Genomic DNA, 16,195 nt, shown 5'->3' with positions numbered 1-16,195 from the left:
TCTGCTGTGACCTGGGAAAGCAGTGGAAGACGGCCCAAGTCCTTGGGCCTCTGCACCCACGTGGGAGACCTGGAAGAAGCTCCTGGCTCCTGGCTTTGGATCAGTGCAGCTCCAGCCATTGCAGCCAACTGGGGAGTTGAACCAGCAGATGAAGACCTCTCTCTCTCTCTCTCTCTCTCTCTCTCTCTCTCTGCCTCTCTGTAACTCTGTCTTTCAAACAAATAAATAAATTTCTTAAAAAAAAAAGGAATGAAAATTACGGAATGGAAAAATACAGTAACAGTAAAGTTTTTAAAATGATTCCATGGCTTCAATAGTAGGGAGCAGAGGTCCCTTAGGATGGAATTAGAGAACACGAGGAGACGTAAGTAGAATTTAGCTGGTCTGAACAACAGACTGCAGGTATGCTGAGACAGAAGCGAACGAGTTTTAGGGACACAGAGAGCTGCTGTTCATATCCTTGAAATCAAAGAAAGGGAGGGAGAAAAAGTATTTCAAAGAAATAATGACTGGGAAGTCCTAAATTTAGCACAAGTCCCAAATTTAGCACACCTACTGACTAAAGAAGCTACGCAAACCCCAAATAGGACTTTTTAAAAGCCATACCAAGAAACATTGTAATTCAACTTTTGAAAACTAAAGGCAGATAATCCCAGGAGCAGAGAAAAGCAACACATAACTGATGACAGAATATCCATTCAAATGCCAACGGAAGCCGCAGAGGCCTGAGAACTGAAGATTTTTTAAAAACTGTCAATCATAACTTTTATATCCGGTGGACATATTGGACATATTCATTAGAATGAGGAGGAAAAAGAAAAGCATTGCCAGTTGAAGGGAAATAAAGAGAATTTGACACAAGCAAACCTGTCTTTACGGCAGCTGTACAGGAATTTCTCGAAACAGAAGAGAAAGGATTGAAAGCGAGATTTGAACTTCAGAAAGGCGAGAAGAACACCAGAATGGGTAAAAAAAATAAATAAATAAACAAGAGTTAAATATACTACAGTATTCTCATGGGCTTCTTCCATCATATTTGATGGTTGAGGCAAAATATTTAACATCATCTAATGCCTTGGGAAAGCAGTAGAAGATGGCCCAACTCCTTGGGCCCCTGCACCTGTGTGGGAGTCCCAGAGGAAGCTCCTGGCTCCTGGCTTTGGATCGGCACAGCTCCAGCTGTTGCGGCCAACTGGGGAGTGAAGCAGCGGATGGAAGACCTCTCTCTCTCTCTCTCTCTCTCTCTCTCTGCCTCTCCTTCTCTCTCTGTGTAACTCTGACTTTCAAATAAATAAATAAATAAATCTTTTTAAAAAAATTGTATAAACAGGCAGGAAAACAATGACAATTATGTCATGTGGACGAGGGGGTCTTCAACAAGTTCATGACAAGTGTGTATTATGCACAATCTCTGCAAGGACTTCAAAAACCTCTGCACTGAAATAAAGTCCTTTTTGAATTCCGCTGCCCAGGCGTCTATGAAGTATCCTCACATAGACTCCAACTCCTCGAGCAATCCTTAAGAAAACTAGACACAGCGATAAACTCAGAGTACACTAGAAATGCATCACAATGGAACCCTAGACCTGTTCAGGAAGTTCACGGGCAGGCAAGAAATGAGAAACAGAGGGAACGTGAATGGCAAAGGCACACCCCAAACATGGGGCCTCGTCATCTGTCATCCAGGAACAGGGAGATGCAGGGGAGCAGGGTGGGCCCCTCCCTTGCCTCCACCGTGGCACTGAACTGGATCTGGGCATGAAGGAGGCTCATAAATACCAGGAACTGGAATGCGATGCAGTCAGGCTGTGTCCTCAGCCAACCCTGAGCCACCTGGGCAGCGGCTCAGAGGCTTTCTGGGGCACTGGCCAGGTGCCCTGGGCTGTGGCCTGGTGCCCGGGTGCTCCTGAAAGCCGGCTCTGCCTGGAAGCTGCTGTTTGGGTCTAGCCTGTGTTCAGCTGCTTCTGTGAGACCAGGTGATCAGAGCTGGTGGAAGCCACAGGTCTGGGAAGGAGATGCGCCCCAGGTTTGCTGGTGTTTTTTTTTTTTTTCCTCTCTCTTTCCCTCTAAATGACTGTGCTACGAGAAAAGCTGCCTCCTCTCTCAGCGGGATGCTGGCCACAGCGCTGGGAGCCAGCAGGAATTTCTGGGAAGCAACACAATTACAGCGTCGGCCAGGTTTGTCTGCAGAACCTGTCGCGCACACGCTGCATTCCTGTCCAAAAGGCCAGGGTTGACTCTGGCCCCACCCCGCTGCCCCTGCTCCCAGGTGTCCTGGGGCCTCCCTTCAGGAGCGGCACGGAGCCCTGGTCAGTGCCTTGCCCATTGCTGCCAGATTGCACCTGGTCCTGGTCTCCATGGCCCTCGGGGCTCCCTCCCTTGGCTTAAAGGTTCCTTGCCTTGTATTGATGATTGGTCAATCACCTCTCACTAAAACTCACTCACGGCATTGAGAGCGGGATGCAGCTGGCCCTACAGGCACACACGACTCATGAGATTGGGGTGGCGCTGTAGGGTAGCGGGCTAAGCTGCTCACTGCCTGCAGTGCCGGCATCCCGTATGGGCGCCAGTTCGAGTCCTGGCTGCTCCACTTCTGATCCAGTTCCCTGCTAATGCACCTGAGAAAGCAGCAGAAGATGGCCCCAGTGCCTGGGCCCCTGCACCCATGTGGAAGGTCTGGAAGAAGCTCCAGGCTCCTAGCTTCGGCCTGGCCCAGCCCAGCCCTGGCCATTGCGGCATTTGGGGAGTGAACCAGTAGATGGAAGATATCACTCTCTCTCTCTCACACTTGCTCTCTCTCCCCCCTCCTATCTCTGTAACTCTGCTTTTCAATTAGATAAAACACTAAGTCTTTAGGGGGAAGAAAAGATTTACAGCATCATTTATCTCCCCATAGATAACACTTTGATGTTCGGTTTTGTCTTGAGGGGTTTCCATTCCTGGAACCCAGGCCCTGAGCAAGAGGTAACCACCACGGGCACACAGCCCCGAGACTCATGGTGCCCACTTTGTCATCATCAAAATTATGTAAAGAACATAGCATTGCCAACGAACACTGCCGGCCAACGAGGCGCTTGGACAGGAACGGAACACGCACCTCCTGGACCCAACTTCAAGCTGTAAGCACCTTCACCATGAACCCTTCGAGGAGCCCTGGAACTAAGCAATAGCAGCCCAGCGCCATGCTCTGGACTTTGAAATACATGCCTCCCACTCCCTTCCACCACCCCAGTATCAGTAACGGGCTTGCTGCATGCTGGGGGAGCAGGGCCAAATTTGGGGGCTCCACAGCATTCTTCTAGCCAGTGTTGGGATGTTCTGTAGCATGAGGAAGAGTAAGCTGATCTCCTGTCTGTGCCACTCTGATGCCACTGCCACCCACCCCTGAGCCCAGAATGCACTGCCCCTTCCTCCCAGCTGGTCCGGTTCCTTCCCTCTTCTCGATGCCCCAGTGACCCTCCAGTCTCCCCGGGCTCCCTCGGTGCATGGCACAAGGCACTGTGCTCTGAGTCTCCTGTTGTTTTTTTCTTCTTATTATTCCACACTCAAGTCATTTTTATTTCCCAAATCAAAATGGAAGCTCCTAGAGGATTGCATTGAGTGATATTCATTTGAGTGCCCCCCTCCTCCCCACTTCTTTTTAAAGATTTATTTATTTATTTATTTATTTATTTATTTATTTGAAAGGCAGAGTTACACAGAGAGAGGGAGAGGCAGAAAGACAGAGAGAGAGAGAGAGAGGTCTTCCATCTGCTGGTTCACTCACCAAGGGGCCACGACAGCCACAGCTGAACCAGGCTAAAGCCAGCAGCTTCACGGGGTCTCCCATGAGGATGCAGGGCCCTGTACAGTTGGGCCACCTGCTGCTGCTTTTCCCAGGTGCATTAGCTGGGAAGCAGGGCAGGCAGGACAGGAACTGGTGCCCATAAGGGATGCCAGCACTGCAGACAGTGGCTTCACCTGCTATGCCACAACACCAGCCCTAACCACTCCCTAAAGGCTGCTCGTTAACACACACGCACACACACTCAAGGAGACAGGGAGATGTGATGGCATTCTAGGTGCATGGTGAAAAGTTGGAAAATGAAAAGACAAGACACTGATGGGGAGGAAACCCTTTCAAAATGCATATCTGAAAAAGGACTTGGGTCCAAAATACACAAGGAACACTAACAGCCCAATGCTTAGTTCAAAAATGGGCAAAAGAGCTGCACAGACACGCACCACAAACAAGCACATGAGATGCTCCATGTCACAGGCCATGGGGAACTGCCACAAGGAGATAGGACCATGTGCCAATCAGAACAGCCAACACCCAGGGCACCAACATCCCCAATGTGCAGCTGAGGCTGAGGACAGCAGGAACTGTCATCCATTGCTGGTGGGGACGGAAACTGGCACAGCCACTTTGAACAACCATTTGGGCAGTTTCTTATGAAAGGAAACTTTGGCTCACCATGGGATGCAACACCTAAACTCCTTGGTGCCGACCCATAGGAACTGGAAATAAATTTAAGTCCATACAACAACCTCCAAAGCAGCAATTGCAAAATTAATTCTAGGATGGGAAACATTACAGGAAATGAAGTCACTCATGCGCATCTGTTCAGTTTTCCCAAGTTCAGGACAAATACAAGCACCACTAAAACCAAGAAATCAAATGCTTTCAACAGCCCAGAAGGTTCCCTCATGCTCCTTTCCAGGCCACCCCAACCCCCTGTGTCCAGCCCAGGCCAACCCTGGGGCACCCTCACCCTCGAGTTTCTTAGGCATGGACTCAAAATTCAGTATGTGGCAGCTCTTAGGGCTGATTTTGTGGCTTTGGTGTTCCATTTCTGGGAGTCAGCAACACTCCTCTATGAGAAAGCAGGTAGCAGTTGGAGGAGGAAGAAGTTGAGTTCATCCAGGTGCCCAGGGAGGGCCTGCCGGATGCAGTGGTGCCTCGAGGAGGGTCAGGGGCCTGAACAGGGAGCCATGTGGACAACCACAGGAGAAGGGCCCATGGCTCTAGACCAGGACACATCATGGCACCTAACCTGTCTCGCTTCCGAGCCTCGTGTCCCCTCCTGTCCAGGTTAGAAGGTTGTTCGCATATCTGGTTCATGTCTCTGCGACGACTCCTAGAAGCTGCCGTGCTCAGAAACCATGAGGCCACGTCCCTGTGAAACTGTGGCCGCCTAGGGCCCTGCAGCGATGAGCCCTCAAGGCCATCCATGTTTGTGGATGTGAGTCAGCAAGCAGAAGCCGCTAACACACTGTGCAAGCAGATTTTGTTTGGATTGGTACTATTAAGGTTTGCCAGACTCATGAGGCTGACCCACCTCCGTCATTTTCCTTTTCTTTTTTCTTTTTTCAAGAGTTATTTATTTACTTGAAAGTCAGAGTTACACAGAGAGAGGAGAGGCAGAGAGAGAAAGAGTCTTCCATCTGATGGTTCACTCCCCTGTTGGCCGCAACGGCTGAAGCTGCACAGACCTGAAGCCAGGAGCTAGGAGCTTCCTCCAGGTCTCCCAAGTGGGTGCAGAGGTCCAAGCACTTGGGCCATCTTCCACTGCTTTCCCAGGCCACAGCAGAGAGCTGGATTAGAAGTGGAGCAGCTGGGACTCTATCTGGCACCCATATGGGATGCTGGCACTGCAGGCCAGGGCATTAACCCGCTGTGCCACAGTGCCGGCCCCTTCCTTTTCTTTTTCTTACTACGAATCATCGCTGTGACTACATATGTGAGAGCACAAAACAGTGGCCTTGGGAGCTCCCAGCTTCCCCTAGCCCTCTCTCCAAGCCAATCCATTGCCTTCCAGAGGGTGGATAATTACGTGTCATTAGGTCTAGCATTGTAGGGAAACCTGTGCTCTGTGGCTCATGCACCCTGTCCGGTCCTTGGAGCCTATGTGAGGTCCAGGTCCCCCTGCTCCGCACCGGCCTCGAGACCAGGCCAGGGTCCATGCAGCTCCAGTTGTAGGAAGGTCCTTCTGCTAAAGGAGAGCTTGTTTCCTCCTGTGAGGGCTCCCCCTGCCTGAAGTCCCGCCCCGAGGAATCAGCCCTTTGAATCAAACACTGATCTCTATCAACCTCAATCTTCACCATAGCTCTTGCCACCACCTGACTCCTACTCATCATAATTTGCTTCTGCCTCGTTGGTCTCCCGCTCTGGGGTGTGCCTGGCGTGAGCACACAGGCTGCCCTTCCTATCGGAGAAAGATGATCCCAGGCCGCTGGAACTGTGCTGGCTCGGGTTTGGCTTCAAGGCGGAGGAAACAGGGATGTCCCGAGCCTGAATCAGGCCAAAATGGGCTCCAAGGGCAGCAAAGGGTGAATTGGTCATGCACCAAAGGACTCATATAACCCCGGATATAACTGGACACAAATTCACCTCCGGGGAGCCTGTGGGATTGCTTTCCATGTGTTCTTCATCGGACAGGGCTACAGGAAGCTCTGAGCTCCCAGGGCCCACTGTTTGGCATGCTCACAGACGCTGCTCGCGATGATGATGGACAGTTAGGGGAGAAGAAGCTCCAGCCAACAGCGTGTGATGAAGAAAGGTTTGAACCTGACAAGCGATCGTACTATGGACGACAGCCTCCGTCACCTCTGTTTCCCTGGCCCTGGATGAGATGCCTGGTTCAGACTTTCTCTGATGTTTCCTGGCGGTTCCAAAACCACTGTGGTTTGAGGACTTGGCGCTGAAGTGCGAGCACTCCTGGCTGTGTGAGGCTTACACCGCCAGGGGGCGCTGCGTCTTCAGAAGCAGAAGTTCTCCTCCTCCCCACCCCCGCCGTGGTGTCCACGCTGGGTAACAGTACTAGTACCGGCACCCACCGTTTTGTGATGATGAGAAACACGGAAGCCACATCACAAAGCCGGCACAAACCTTGTCCGGACCAGCACGGCTCCTTGAACACGAGGCCTCCTCCCAGGACAAGGCAAACACCCACGCCCTTGGACATCTATTTCCAAATCCCTTTCTTTAGGGGCCCCCGTGTGGCACAGCAGGGTAAGCCACCACCTGTCATGCCAACATCCCTCATGGGTGCTGGTTTGAAACCCGGCTGCTCTACTTCCGATCCAGCTCCCTGCTACTGTGCCTGGGAAAGCAGCAAAGATGGCCCCATGTGGGAGACCCAGAAGAAGCTCCTGGCTTCATCCTGGCCCAGTTGTGGCCATTTGAGGAGTGAAGCAGCAGATGGAATATGCTGTGTGTTTCTCTTCTCTCTCTAGTTCCGCCTTTCAAGTAAATGAAAAATAAAACAAATCCCTTTCCCCAGAGACTGCACCCATGTCTCTTGGGTTCTTTGGTCTCCTAGCCGATGGGTTGCCCTTTTAACTTCACAAGTACTCAGTGTGGAGTCCCTGCTCCAGTTCTATAAATTCACACTCCCTGCTGTTGCACCCTCATGAGTCTGGGCAAGCATTAGTGATAACAACCAAAGCTAATTCTACTTGCATCATGTGTCATTGGCTTCCACGTGGTTTCAGTTAAATCTGACTCAAGTCAACAAACACTGGTGACATCATGGTGGAGCCCTCGCAGGTCACAGGGGTCAGTGGGCCACAACCTCGTGGCTTTTGTGCACACGCAGAGAAACAGAATCTACAAACAACTATAGTACAGGTAGAAAGGGACACACAGCTCAGGAGGGGATGAGACAAGCACCCCGCCCCCAAGGACCTGAGCTGTCCACTCCCTGTGCTAACCCTGCCTGCATTGTGCCCTGATCACCTGGAATTGTCCCCACAGCTCTTGCCACCACCTGGCCCCCACTCCTCGTAATTCGCTTCCGCCTCATCTGCCTCCTGCTCTGGGGTGTCTACACCACAAGCACACAGGCTACCTAGGACATCAGCAGGGACCTGCGGGGAGCCTCTGCTGTGCTGACTGGGGAAGGCCCAGCCTCTTGGCAGGGACCTGCTGTGCTTCTTACAATGCAATCGGTCCAGACCTTGAGATGAGTGATGGGGCTGGAGCGTTCCAAAGCCAAGACAAGGATCAGCCTGGGACCAGATAATGGCCTCCAGGGAAGGTGTCCTAAGGCAGGAGGCATTCTCAGAGCCTCCTAGGGGACAGCTGGAGCCCTCTCCCAGCTCTAAGGGAGGGGTGTGGGCAGCACAGCCCTCCTCCCTGCAGCCTTGCAGCCCCTCAGGACCACACCAGGCAGCAAGAACTGTGGGCCAGCACTGTGCTCAAGCCCTCCCTGTCTAGCAACCCTGGGAGCAAGGTGCCTCCTGCAGACGAGACAAGTCAGAGAAAGGGAGGGACTTGTCCACGGCAGGAGGCTGGAGCCCAGCTCCTGAGATGGCACGAGCGTGCTGTGAAGCCGTGGCCTAGCCCTATGTGTGCAGCAACACAGGACTTGGAGGTGGAGGAGGGGGCGGGAGACACCTGCCCCTAACCAGCAGCCTGTAGCCCTCCCTCACCGCTGGGTTCTGAGTCACCTCCCAGGTCTTCATTTTAATTCAACACAAGGGACCCAGCAGCGACTCAGTGCAAGCTGCAAACACTCTTCCTCCAGATGCATGAAGCCCAGGGAGTGAGACACTGATGGAGACCCCCGGTGTGAGACACTGAGGGTCCTAAGTTCCCCCTGCAGGTGCTAAGTGAGCCCTCTGTTTATCCTGGCTGGAGTGCCCACTAGCTCTGGCACTCCGGGAAAGTGACTTCCTGTCGATGATCCCGGTGTTTCCTTCTCTGGAACAATTAGCAAAACCAACATGGCAGCTGCTTCATAAATATCCCTTCCCAACGATAATTTTCCTGGTCTGATTCCACCAGTAAAGGCTGCAAACTACTTAATGACCAACATTAGGAAAATGACCCCATGACCTGACAGTTTCAGAACACTTACTTGTGTGGTATGAAATCATGAAAAATCACTTCGGAATATGAACAGGAATACTATAGTAAAAAAAAAAAAACAGTAATGACACAAAAATTGTATCTGCAACTTGGTTGAGAAACAAATCCTAAAGGGAATGTTCTAAACTAGTGTCTATCAAAATCAGCAAGTTGTCCCACTGGGACATACTGCTGTTCCCAGACAACAGAAAGGCTGCACCTTTGCCCAGAGAAAAGTCTCTTAGTGGGAGCCTCCGGATGGTGGCTGGCACTGTGGAAGTCTCGTGGAGTCCAAGCTTTGCAAAGGGTCATTTCGGGAGTGCACACCCACAGCCTGGTGGCAGACCCGCCAATCATGCCTCTGGATTCAAGCCTGGAAATTTGTCCTATTCCCCCAGGGAGCTCGGCTATAGCCCTTTCTCCCTTGTGCCTGTCGTCCCCACCACCTGCCAAGAGAGTCAAGGTCAACCCTGTGTGCACCCTGGTGCCTCCACAGAGATGCTCATCTGCCCATCGACTTCAGTCTTGGTGGTGGGCCTCAAAGAGCCCCTGTGGCCCAGCTCCAGCCCCCTCGGCTGCAGCCCCAGCTTAGTTGCACTGCTAAAAGGACCAGTGGGATACCTCCCCATATCTCCCACCCCGTATCTCCCAGCCCAGGAGAACCCCCGCCTCCTGACAAGTGCACTGGGAAGGTTCTCAGTCTGTGCCCAAGCCCCTCCCCTTGCACTCACTCTAAGGCCCCCCCATCACTGCAGTCAGGGGACTGTCCCATCTATGCAGGGATCTCCTGGAAGACAAACCCATGTGGGCTACAAGCTAAGCTTCCAGGCTCTGGTCCCTGGCTACCTTTCCCACACAGCCCTTGTTCCCTACCTGGGACTCCCCATGTCCTTCCAAGCCAAGGTGCTGTGCCAGCCTTGCAGGACTCTTATAGTGCATCTGGGCCTACTTAGGATGCCTCCTGTGCTCACCTGGCTCTGGAATCAGACTTCCAGACAGGCCTGGTAAAGAAAGACAGGCATAAACCAAGGGGACCGCAAAGAGAGAAGTCAGTACTCAGCTCCACAACAAGCGGACACTGATGCATGTGTGCAAGTGTCAAGAACAGTCAGGTAGGAGCTGGCGCTGTGGCGCAACTGGTTAAAGTCCTGGCCTGCAGAGCCAGCATCGCATAGGGGCACCAGTTCGAGTCCCGGCTGCTCCTCTTCCGATCCAGCTCTCTGCTATGGCCTGGGAAAACAGTAGAAGATGGCCCAAGGACCTGCACCCACATGGGAGACCTGGAAGAAGCTCCTGGCTCCTGGCTTTGGATCAACTCAGCTTTGACCATTACGGTCATTTGGGGAGTGAACCAGCGAATGGACCTGCCTCTCTCTGTAACTCTGTTTTTCAAATAAATAAAATACATCTTAAAAAGAAAGAAAGAAAGAAAGAAAGAAAGAAAGAAAGAAAGAAAGAAAGAAAGAAAGAACAAGCAGAGAAACACTCCCACATCAAACAGACAAAATTAGATGCCACAGCTCACCTCAGTGGGATGGAGATATGCGACCTCTCTGATATAGAATCAAAGGGGCCATTTTAAGAAACTCCCTCAAGAAAACAATGAAAAGGAATGAAGAAAACTTACGAGATTTATGGGATAACATCAGAAATGCACAAGATTTTAGCGATAAAGAGGGATGAGAGAAAGACAAAGGTATAGAAAGCTTATTTTTAAAATGATGGCAGGAAACTTTCCATATATGGGGAGAGATGTGACCTTTCATCAAGAGGGAGCTCAAAGGTCACACCAGTGAGATTTTGTCCGAATCAAACTACCCCAAGACATCATATAAGTGAACTGTCAGGAAGAGAGGGGAGGGGTATAATACAGCAAGAAAAAGAAGCAAACAGAATATAAAGGACTTTCAGCATAGATGGCCCCAGACTTCTCAGTACAAACCAGGAGGCCAGCAGACGGTGGAATGATGTATTCCAAGTGCAGATAGAAAAACATTGTCGATCAAGGATAGGGTGCCCAGCAAACCTGTCCTTCAGAAACAAAAGGGAGATAGAGACGTCACCAGATAAAGACTAGGAGAGTTCATCCCCACCAGGCCTGCCTTAAAGAAATGCTAACCAGGGCTCTCCCAGCTGAAAGACAAGGATGCTCATGAGTAGCACAAAGACACCTGCAGCTGTCAGACCCACTGCAGAAGTGTACGCTCTACACCTGAGACCCCAGTGTCACACAGGAGCGCTGACAGGACGCTGCTCAGCTTCCAATCCAGCTCTCTGCTAATGCGTCTAGGAAAGCAGCAGAAAATGGGCCAAGTGTTTGGGTCCCAGCACACACGCGGGAGGCCCAGGCTCCTGGCTTCTGACTGGCCCAACCCTGGCCATTGCAGGTATTTAGGGAATGACCATCAGATGGCTGATCTCTCTCTCTCTCTCTCTTTCTCTCTCTCTTCCCCCTTCCCCTTCCTTCTTTCCCCCTCCCTCCCCCTTCTCTACATAACTCTGCCTTACAAATATATAAACAAATCTTTAAAAGAAAAAGTAGTATATATTAAAATTCACAATATCTTTAGTGCGAAGGGTAAAAGGCAAAACCATTAAAATAAAAATAACTATGATAATTTGCTAAGTGATACGCAATGTGAAATTGTGGCATCAAAAGTTCAGAATGAGACAAGAGAGGGCAGAGAGCCTTTGCAGTGTGGTATAGTAGTTTTAACACAATCAAGGTTGTTATCTGCTTAAAACTGCTCATTAGAACTCTACGGCATTCTTTGTAAGCCTCACAGTAACCACAGAGCAAAAACCTATCATTGACACGCTAAAAATACAAAGAAGCGATCCAAGCATAGCACTAGGGAAAATTACTTAAGCATAGGGAAAACACGACGGGAGAAAGGAAAAAAGGACACACAAAACCGCCAGAAAACAATTTTTAAATGGCAGTATTAAGTCTTTACCTACACACAATGATACTGAATGTAAATGAAATATTTTCCTGTGAGAAGTCCTACAGCAGTCGACTAGGTTTTTAGAAAACTGACCGTGCGCTACCCGTGAGGGGCTTAGGTAAGCTGTAATGACACACGCACAGTGGACGGGAGGACGGAGGGGCGGGTGTCTGCCCAGTGCTTAAGCCACCCCACGCATGCCCACAACCCATATCAGAGTACCTGCCGTGAGTCCCGGCTTCTCCACCAGGATTCCGCTTCCTGCTAGCGTGCTCCCTGGGTGGCACAGGGTGATGGCTCAAGCGCTCGCCTCCCATCACCCGCGTGGAAGACAGGTGGAGTTCCAGGCTCTGGCTTCTGCTTAACCCAGCTCTGCTGTTGAAGGCATTTAGGGAATGAACCAGCAGACGGAAGATCTCTCTGTGCCCGTCTCTCTTCTCATCTCTCCGTCTTTCAAATAAAATGAAAAAGAAGTGTAAATATAATTAATTAGTGACTTAACTGTGAGAATCCAAACTCTGAGACTTTTAGAAGAAAACATAGGGGAAAGTTTCATGACCCTGGTCTGGGCAGGAAGTTAGGTGGTGCGACCTCAAAAAGCATAGGCAATAAACCTAGAAGTAGACAAATGAGACTGCAACAAACACAGCAAAGGAACAGTCAACAGAGTAAATGGACAGGTAGCAGCATGGGAAACGACATTCGCGAACCACATCTGCTGAGGGGTTACATTCCCAATTATGTAAGGGACTCAACAGCACACACAGAAATAACTCTGTTTAAACATAGGTAAAAGAGCTGAGTATACGTTTCTTCAGAAGGGAACACACCAAGGGCCAGGAGTCATATGGAAAGATGCTCAATATCACTAGTCACTAGAGACATGCAAATCAAACACATGATGGAGAGCACTTCACATCTGTTCAAATGGCTACTGTCAAAAAGACAAAAGACAGCATGTGCTGGCAGAGAAAGGAGACTCTGATGCATTGTTGGTAGGAATGTAAATTAGCATAGGCACTGTGGGAAACAGTATGGAGAGTCCTTGAGAAAATTAAAAACTAGCAGTACCATATGATTCAGAAATCTCACTACCAGGTATGTAGCCAAAGGAAATGAAATCAGTAGGCAGACAAGCGCTCTGCTCTTTTATCACGGTCGTCACAATAGCCAAGAACTGGGTGAATAGAAGTGTCCGTGGACAGAGGAATGGATAAAGAACATGCAGGGTCTATGCAGACTACTGATCAGCGTGGAAAGGATGAGATCCTGCCCGTGTGTGGGACAGGAGAATGCTATGGTGAGTAAGACAAGCCAGGCACTGGCCAGCGCCGTGGCTCACTTGGTTAATCCTCCACCTGTGGTGCTGGCATCCCATATGGGCGTTGGGTTCTAGTCCTGGTTGCTTCTCTTCTAGTACAGCTCTCTGCTGTGGCCAGGAAGGCAGTGGAGGATGGCCTGAGTATTTGGGCGCCTGCACCTGCATGGGAGACCAGGAGGAAGCACCTGGCTCCTGGCTTCAGCTCAGTGCAGCGCACCGGCAGTGGCAGCCATTTGGGGTGGGGGGGACCTGTGGGGAGCAAACCGGACTAGACTGAGTTACTGGAATTAAGACTTATTCTATGCATCTGCTCTCCCACAATGTGGCGTTGGGAGAGAAGTAAACAGCTTCCGCACAGCTGCCTCCAGTTCAACTGATAAACTGTAGGACTTGCTCCTGATTGGAGAGCAGCGTACTCGGCGTGTGGGCAGCCGAGTTAGGATTGGCGGAGGAGGACTATAAAGGAGGAGAGAGACGGCATGCACCAGGAACATCTATGGGGAACATCTAAGGGGAACACCTGTGCAGCCCCCGAGAAAGCCGGCCGGCGGTGTGCCGCTCCCCTGCGGAAGTGGGGAATGTGGCCAGGGGGAACTGCCCTTCCACGGAGGTGGAAGGGATAGTAGCCAACCCGGGAAGAACCAGCAGCAAACCCGGGGAGGGCTGAGCAGACGAAAGAACAGCGCAGGGTCCTGTGTCGTTCCTCCACGAAGAGGGGGAGCGACAGGGACCAATGGAAGAAGACCTTTCTCTCTGTCTCTCTCACTAACTCTGCCTGTCAAAAAAAAAATATATATATATATACATATTAAAAAAAAAAGACAAGCCAGGCACAGAGAGATAGGATCAGCTGATGGGGAGTCTAAAGCAGTTGGTCTTCTAAAAGTTGGGAGTGGAATAGTGATCGCCAGGGGCCCAGAATGACAGGAAGGAGGAGAGGATGGGGTGAGGTTGATGCACAGGCGCAATGTTAGAGCAGGAGAGGTGTTCGTTCCACTGTAGGGTGACTATGTTAACAATAATATATTGGTATGTCCAAAACACAAAGAAAGGATCGGGAATAGCCTCCACCACACAAAAATGCTCAGCACCTAGGGTGACCAACACAAGAGTCACCCTGACTGGACATTTCAGGACACAGCTATGCATTGCAACATCGCCTTGTGTCCTGTTAGCACGTCTCATACAAAAATGGACCCCAACTTTAAGGCAGCGTGGATAGTGCCAGGGCACGGTCTCATGCTGTCTGGGTATTCCACAGGAGCATGCGTTTCTGCATAACCAGACCAGGCACTGCATACAAAGCTGCCTTTCTTTCTGCTTTCTAATCTTACGGGCTTTAGCAAGAGGGGTTAGCCTAGAAGTGGAGAAATGAGGGAGAAAGAGGGAAGGGAGGAGGAGACCCCAGGTCCATCAGCACGTTGTAAACATCTGCTCTGTGCAGGCCCTGTGTAGGCAGTTGATTGTCACAGCCTGGTGGAATCTCAAAGAACTCAGCATTGCTGGGCAGAGAAGGCCAGGGAAGGGCATGTTCAAAGGCTCTGGGGTGTGAAGCAGGGAGCTGGGCCTGTGGGGGAGAGGAGAGGATGTGGTTGAGAGGTGAGCAGGCTAGAAATGCCTGGGGGTTGGGGGTGTGGCAGCGTGAACAGGGGTTTAGCCCATACAGAAGGGTTTGCCATTTAAGTGCTACTGGTGTATTAAAGCTAGACAGTGTTGTCACCTGTGTAGTTTCTTTTGTATCCATCTCCACACTGAGCCATTCAATGGTTCCAACCCCACTAACCACACCTACCTGCCTCTAACCTGCCTCCACTGCCCACCAGGATTGAAGCAGCCAGGATGGTAACAGGGGGCAGAGTGGAAGACCCCCATCCTCACCGGTGAGAGTGTACAGTGGACTGGCTGGACTGGGGTGCCAAGTTCAGCCATGGCGAGGTCCTGGAGGCGGATGGCTTTGCAATTCCATTGCTGGGATACCCATCTTCCAGGGCAGGTTCCTGGGCTCTGCCTGGGAGGGCACTGAGGGGGCGGCTCCGCCCGCACGGTTAGTAAAAGGCGCAGCCTATGTGGCGCCATCCATACCTCACTCGCCAACTTAGGCTCTGGCCTGCAAGCTTCGGTCCTGAGCCCCAAGGCCCAAGTACCAGTGGTGTCAGCTCCACCCCTACCCTAATAGGATTCCCTGCTTCTACTTCCCTGCCCCGCCCCCAGGGCAAAGTTTTAAAAGGATCTGTTCCTGAACAGGTGGCTCTCTCTCTTACTCTCTCTTTTCCTTCTTTGCCCCTACCTCTGCTCTGTCAGGTTTTCCCCGCCAACGAACCCCTCCCCTTGCTCTGGTGTTTGGTGGCAGCCTTCCACGCACCGCCCTCAACAAAGGCGCAGACCCTGGCTTCCCAGGAGCAGGCACAGTCTCCTTTCCGGGTCCCTCCTTGGAGAGCTGGCCACCTGGTGAAGCCTTGCTCTTGCTTAAGGGACTCTGAGGATGTCCACAGCTGGCTCTCCCAGCCCGCAGGGCACGCCTCCTAGGGGACCCTCAGAGGCAGCGGGCATGGACAGACCTCACTGCGCCTTGTCCCCTCCTTTAGCCCTAGGAGCGCAGGGCTGGTTGATCCAGGTCCCGCCGCGCTCCGGAGAAAGCCCTAGGCGGTCACAGAATCCTAAGCCCTCAAGGTATAAGGGAGAAAACTTGCCCACAGGGAGACAGGCTCTGCCAAGGCCACAGACGCGGTCTGGTGGCAGACAGGGGGCTGTTTGGTTTCGAGTCCCGGTCTGGGAATAGCGAGGTGCAGTGTCTCTCCGAATACCTTCATGGTTACCTTTTTATTGAGTGCCTACTATGTGCCAGGGAGGGCTGGGGTTTTCCGGGCTAAGGAGCCAGATTGGGCGGGTGGCCAGGGCATCGAAGGGTTAAATTCCGAGCTCACCACGGGGGTGGGGGTAGTGGAGTTTCCCCTAGGAAGAGCCTCCTCCCTCCGGAAACCCGGGCGGGCGCGGAGGGCTTGGGCAGGGCTGCCCTGCTGGCGCGCAGCCTCCCCCGCGCCGCGCAGCCCCCTCGCGCCCCGGGAGCAGCAGCTCTTGGGTTACAACAAAAGG

General features: G+C 51.7%; 1 long non-coding RNA gene across 1 annotated transcript in view; it reads left to right on the top strand.

Annotated features, from left to right (window-relative positions):
* The window catches only part of LOC149124837 (uncharacterized), a 339,759-nt gene that overhangs the window by 136,537 nt on the left and 187,027 nt on the right, over window positions 1–16,195 (top strand). The gene's annotated exons all lie outside the window — the stretch shown is intronic.

This window comes from Oryctolagus cuniculus, chromosome 8 (assembly GCF_051225735.1).
Source record: "Oryctolagus cuniculus isolate XC-2025 breed Fujian yellow rabbit chromosome 8, ASM5122573v1, whole genome shotgun sequence".
Classification (NCBI taxonomy): Eukaryota; Metazoa; Chordata; class Mammalia; order Lagomorpha; family Leporidae; genus Oryctolagus; species Oryctolagus cuniculus.
This window is presented reverse-complemented; position numbering and strand designations above follow the sequence as displayed.